Below are 7,091 nucleotides of genomic sequence, written 5' to 3'. Positions count from 1 at the left end.
TTACTCTTCTCACAAGAGTCACATAACTTTTCTTTTGAAAAAGTTCTGTTGGGAAGTCCTAGCACTAGTTGTTTACTAACTAGTTTGTTAAGATGACTAATGTGTATGTGTGCAATTCTTTTATGCCACAACCAGTCTTCATCAGACTTAGTTAATAAACAACAAATATTATTTACAGGTAAGGAATCAAAATCTATCATATATATGTTGTTTACTCTTTTACCTACCAATTTCATGCCTTTATCTTCCTTATGCTCAAGTGTACAAGACTGAGAAGTAAAGTATACCTGGAATCCTTTGTCACACAACTGACTAATACTTAGTAAATTGTGTTTCAAACCTTTGACATATAAAACGTCCTTGATAACTGCAGTTGATTTGCTTCCTATATCTCCAATGCCAAGGATTTTACCTTTATTGTTGTCACCATATTTCACATATCCACCATTTTTTGAATTGAGAGACAAGAATTTTGATTTGTCTCCTGTCATGTGCTTGGAACATCCACTATCTAGGTACCATGAGTGCGTTTTGGATGTCAAGCACATCTGCAATACATAATTAAACTTTGGTTTTAGGTACCCAATTTAAATTGGGTCCTTGAGGGTTAGTTTCAATCATAGGTTTCTTTATTTTCCAAATTTGTTTCCAACCCTTATTAGCAAGCTTTTTCAATTTACAATTGTAAGATATATGTCCCTTTTTACAACAGAAATGACATGTAAAAGCAGAGAATGAATTATGAGTTGGTTTAATCAAGATATCATGCATTTGCTTTGATTTAACAAATTTGTGGTTCTGTTTAGCATTCCTGTTTTGTCTATAACCAATTCCAGATTTTTCATAATGATTCCTTTGATTCCCAAGAAGAACATTTAGGTTGTTTTTACTACTAGCAAACTTAGCTAAATCAGATTTTAATGACACAACTTTTCTTTCAAGTTCAGTACAGCTAGTTTGTTTATCAAATGATTCTTTTTTCAAATGTTCATTCATATCTTCAAGCAACTTATGATCTTTCTTAATTTCTTCACACATCATGCATTGTTTTTCTAGCATTTTCTTAGTGTAAATTAATTGTTTAACTACCTTAACATGTTCAACATGCAATTCATTAAAAACATCATGTAATTCATCATAAGATGGATTAGAGGTAGTACTTACTTCACTATCAGAATCTGAATCTGTATTGGCCATGAGACACAAGTTAGCTTCTTCATCTTCTGAATCTTCAGATGAATCTTCCTCATTGTCATTCCAAGCTAAGTAGGCTCTCTTTGTTGAAGGTTGTAACACCCCGTTTTTCAAAGCTAGGGTATATTTTTTTTTCAAAAGAAATTAAAATAAAACAAATGAGGAAATGCTTTTGGATAAATAATTGAGTCATTATAATTTACGCAGCGGAAAAGTTTCTTCAATTATAAATCCAAAACATTTACATAACATCAAATGGTACATGGAACCCATCCAAAGATGAAATCAAACTGATAATATTTGTATAAGTACAGTTTTCCAAACTAAAAATACTTCAAACCAAAAAGAAGGACCCCTAGTCCCTATACATCATCCTAATCTGATCATCCTACCAAAAAGCTATACACCCTGAGTAATCTCCACGCGCCCCGTGAGATCCTCCTAACGTAACTGCAGTCAAGCGTTCCCATCTCCATTCCTGTCCGTAGGGTACGAACCGGTAGGGCCGTCCTGACTCTCATCTGAGGGCAAAGCCCAGATTTCCACAATAGTTGTAAAGGGTCACCAACCAGAAAATAACAGTTAACACATAGCAATTAAGTTTTTGAATGCTCAAAACAACTTTTTAACTAAGCATGCACCTTAACAGGATTTTCAATATGCGAAAAGTTCATACAGTACATTGCCAATGAAAATGAAGGTAAAATGCAGTTCTCGATCTCCTAATTAACACATAATAAAACAAGACATGGATAGATTCATGAGCAATTAATCATACAACTAAAACTGAGGATTTTCACTGAGCCAATCGATTGGGCAATCGATTGGGGTGAAGATTTTTAATGAAAATAGAATCCTGGGCTGAATCAATCGATTTGGCAATCGATTGACAGGATAACGGAGCCCCTGACTTAATACCAATCGATTTCCAAATCGATTTCCTGAAGGTTTTTAGTGAAATTTTGAACTCTGGCTTGATTCAATCGATTGGGCAATCGATTGACAGGATAGCTGAGCCCCTGACTTAATGGCCAATCGATTGGGCAATCGATTTCGAAAGGTAATTTTTGAAAACTGATTACAAAATCGATTGGCTAATCGATTTTGTTCATTTGGCCAAGCCCCTGACTTCCATCCAATCGATTGGGAAATCGATTTCCCTGATCATTTTTCCAAAAATTCATGAATTAACCTAAGTCATTCCTAATCAAGTTCACAACTTAACACTTAGCAATTTCTACGCGATTACCACGGCAATTGGGATCTCGATAACCATCATACTTACACACAATAATCAACACATAACACTTAGCATTTTCAACGCAATTAACACGATAAATCAAATTCAAATCACTCAATCATAAAACTCAATCAAACACGACTCGTGTGCCAAGCACCCTAATGCAATGCGTATATGCCAAAATGCATGGACTCGGAATTCCAAACCAAAACCCTCCTCGAAGGGCCGTAAATCATAATTGTACCGCCTATCGCAGGCCAAAGTACCAATTACCGAGGTGCCACCTATCACGGGTCAGCACGATTTACTAAAATGCGTAAATCATAAACGTACCACCTATCACGGGTCAGTACAGTTTACCGAGGTGTCACCTATCACGGGTCAACACGATTTACTAAAAGAAAAAGCGGGAATCGTAAACGTACCGCCTATCACAGACCAGTACTGTTTACCTAGGTGCCACCTATCACGGGTCAGCACAATTCACCAAAAATGTAAATCGTAAATGTACCACCTATCACGGGTCAGTACAGTTTACCAAGGTGTCACCTATCACGGGTCAACACGATTTACTAAATAGTAACTCGTAAACGTACCACCTATCACGGGTCAGTACAGTTTACCAAGGTGTCACCTATCACGGGTCAACACGAATTACTAAATAGTAAATCGTAAACGTACAACCTATCACGGGTCAGTACAGTTTACCAAGGTGTCACCTATCACGGGTCGACACAATTTACCAAATGAAATGCATGAGCATACACAGACTCCATTCACAACAATCGTTAAGCAAATGCAGATATTAAAAGATTCCCCATTTTTAATACCCATTTAACTTAAACGACTTTCAAACAACATTAATTAAATAAGTCATTAAGAGATTCCCCGTTCTTAATACCGATTTAACTTAATGATTTTCAAAACAAAACGTTAAGCAAACAGTCATATTAAGAGATTCCCCATTCTTAATATACTTTTGACTTAAACGATTTTCTCGCAAAACATTCAGTAAACGAGTCATTAAGAGATTCCCCATTCTTAATACTCATTTACCGAAACGATTTTCAAAAACGATAGTTAAGTAACCGAGACATTAAGAGATTCCCCATTCTCAACGCCCAGTTAACTTAAACATTTTCCTCAAATACACATTAAGTAAACCGAGGTATTAAAAGATTCCCCATTTTTAATACTCGTTTAACTCTAATGGTTTTCAAATTCCACAGAAACAAATTCAAACATACTTTCACATTCAAACCATAATTCACAACAACCACACCAATTAACAAACATCAAGTACGAACACACCAAATACAACGAACACAAATCACGCAACATAACACCCAGATACATCAAATTTCATTTACCACGAAACATTCATCACTATAAACAAAATTTTACCCATAACGCACTAGTTTGGTTTTTCCCCAAATCGATACATTTAACCCTAACAAATTCCTTCCCACACAACCACAGATAAGTCCCTAATGCAAACTAGAAGTTTGGAAGGAGCCCTTACCTCAACGTTAGCTTTAACGTGCGTTTCCGGTACCGCGAGTAATTCCGGTAAATTTTCCGCTCGCAACGCCGCTTCCAAATTAGTTCACTAGCACCGTAGCGTGGTGGTGAGCAACTTTCCCTTCTGTCTCTTCGAGAAATGAGGTTCGGATCTAGAAGAAACGGAGGGGTTTGTGTTTGGATCTCAAAACCGTTTTTCTTCGTTTTCGAATCAAAGAGGAAGAGTGGAGTTGCGAAAACCTTGATCTAACTCTCACCCAACCTTGGGTCACTAGCTTTGAAGAAAAGGAAGCAACGAAAACGAAAAATGGAGAAGGATGGAATTTTGGGTTTTTCTCGCGTGAGGTTCAGAGGAAGGAGATGGAAATTTGGAAATTTCCTTCCTTTCTTTTTCTTTCCTTTGTTTTTCCTTTCTTCCTTTTTCCTTCCTTCCTTTATATACTATTTTCTTTTCCTTTTCCTTCCTTCTAGTTTTCCTTTCTTTTTCCCTCCAAACAAACATATATAAATATAATAAATATAACTTAACAAATATCTCAAAATCTAGATATTTATTAAATTACCGTTTCACCCGAAACGCCTTAAATTCTCCGTAAAGGATTTTTCGCAGTTAAATTCAATTTATTTATCGACGAGAAATTCTAATTGGCATCGAAATATCTTTTTGATTATAAAACTCCAAAATATTAATAACTTTGGCTTAAAAGCCTCTGAGCCAAAATCCAAAATATACCAAAAATACATAAAAGGGTACTTTAAAATTATGGGTCTTACAAAGGTTGTTGATCCTTGCCTTTATCCTTCACAAGCTTGTTTCTGTTTTGCAGTTTAAAGCACTCAGATCTGATGTGGCCTGTTTTCCCACATTCATAGCAAGTTATGACTTTGCTATCATTGGTATCACTCTTGCTGAAGCCTTTTGTCCTTGAATTTGGTGGTTTTCTTGATTGGCTTCCTTTCTTTTTCAGAAACTTTTTGAATTTTCTGACCAACATACCTATCTCAAGCTCTTCATCAGATTCACTTTCTGAATCATCAATATCTGGTTCAGATTTCTCTTTGTGAGTTTGAGCCTTCAATGAAAGTCCTTTTCTTTTCCTATTAGATTGTTCTGACTCATCTAATATGTGCAGTTCCATCTCATGCTCCCTGAGCTTTCCAAATAGTGTGGCAATAGTCATGTTTGCAAGGTCCTTTGATTCAGCAATGGCAGTTATCTTGGGTTGCCATTCTTTTGTCAAGCACCTCATTACTTTTCCTATTTGTTGCTCATTGTCCATAATTTTTCCTAGAGCATGTAGATTGTTTATGATGTGAGTGAACCTTGTCTGCAAGTCATTGATTGACTTATCCTTCTTCATGTTGAAAAGCTCATACTCATGCATTAGAGTATTTGTTCTGGCCCTTTTGACATCTGTAGTGCCTTCATGAGTTTCCTGAAGTGTGTCCCACATCTCCTTTGCAGTTTTGCAGTTTGACACCCTGAAAAATTCATCAGCACTAAAGGCAGAGGTTATAATATTCTTGGCCTTTGCATTATAGCCACCTTTCTTTTTGTCATCATCAGACCAACCAGCTCTTGGTTTGATGATGATGGATGATCCCTCAGTGCCTGCAAGTTTAGGCACATAGGGACCATTTTCCACTGCCTCTAAGATGCCAAGTCCACATGCCTCTAGAAAGATGAGCATCCTTTCTTTCCAGTACATGTAGGCTGACCCATTAAAGGCAGGGGGTCTGGTTAAAGATGTCCCTTCACCCAGAAAATCAATAGAAGTCATTTTCTTTTTGAGAACTAGTCTAAAAGATCAGGCTCTTGATGCCAATTGTAGGCTGACCCATTAAAACACTTTAAACTTATTTTCTCCATTAAAATAGTGTAATATCAATAAACTTGATTTAAGTATTATTACTTGATTTAATTTAAAAACTTACTAGTACTTCTAAGATTTTTCTACAAAAATTCATTTCAAATTAAATAAGTAAAATACAATTTTAAACCCTTATTCCCGGTATCACCTATCAGAGCACGGTTCCTCCCAAATTTGAACTTCAAGATTCATTAACCTGTAACAACTGCGATTTCGCAAACGCAGGGCCAAACTAGTCAAACACAAACAACGAAGGAGGTGAGTTTCGAAATCATGATGACAGTATAATACAAGTAAGAAGAACACACAAACATGTAGGTTATATGGCTTCTATTTTTAGGAAATTTTATACAATATTATTAACAAGATTATCTAATTCTTTCCTAAGTGATGAATTAATATCAAAACCAACTTGTTTAATATTAATTCCTATTTTAACTGTAAAAGATTCAAACAGTTTATTCACAGCGGAAGTTTATAATCACATGCAAGATCAATATTAAAAGTAAATAGCGATAGGAAATAATGCACTAGGAGATTTTTATACTGGTTCGGCTATCACTTTGATAACCTACATTCAGTCCTGAAATCTACAACAAATTTCAGCCTTTCACTAGAATGATTTGAGGAATATTTTTACAGACTTTCCAGCGTCACAGCCTATCCATCCAACTCACAACCACTTCTATCACAACACCAGCCTATCCCTAAGAATTACTCGCCAAACTCTAGCGAGATCAAGCTGAGGCTTCTTTCAGATGAACACAAGCATCCCAAAAGATAACCACTAGTGTACACTACTGGATTTCCAAAACTTCAATTACAGAAATTGTTCTTTCAAAAAGAATTAAAGAATACTAAGAAAATTTGACTCAATCACAATGTAAGATCTCACACAAAAGTATTAGGCCAATGAGTATTTGTGTGTTGTAACAATCTTTCTCTCAATGTGTTTTTCAGTCTTCAGTGTGTATGAAAAAGTGTTATGATTGTTATTAAAAAATTATGAAAAAATTGTGATTGATTCAATTTATATATTTTCAGAAAAACAACATATCAATTGATTTAGTAATCGATTTTATTAAAGTTTAAAACCAGCTTAATCGATTACCTAATCGATTATCGCGTGTCTTGTTTTTCTTGAATCTTGAAAATACATGAACTAATCGATTGCCTAATCGATTCTTTTAATGCACTTATCAGAGACTGATACTTAGATTGTATCAGAATCGATTGACTAATCGATTATACATGTTTTGTTCAAA

Source organism: Cicer arietinum, chromosome 1 (genome assembly GCF_000331145.2).
Source record: "Cicer arietinum cultivar CDC Frontier isolate Library 1 chromosome 1, Cicar.CDCFrontier_v2.0, whole genome shotgun sequence".
Taxonomy (NCBI): Eukaryota; Viridiplantae; Streptophyta; class Magnoliopsida; order Fabales; family Fabaceae; genus Cicer; species Cicer arietinum.
Note: the sequence above shows the minus strand (reverse complement) of the source record.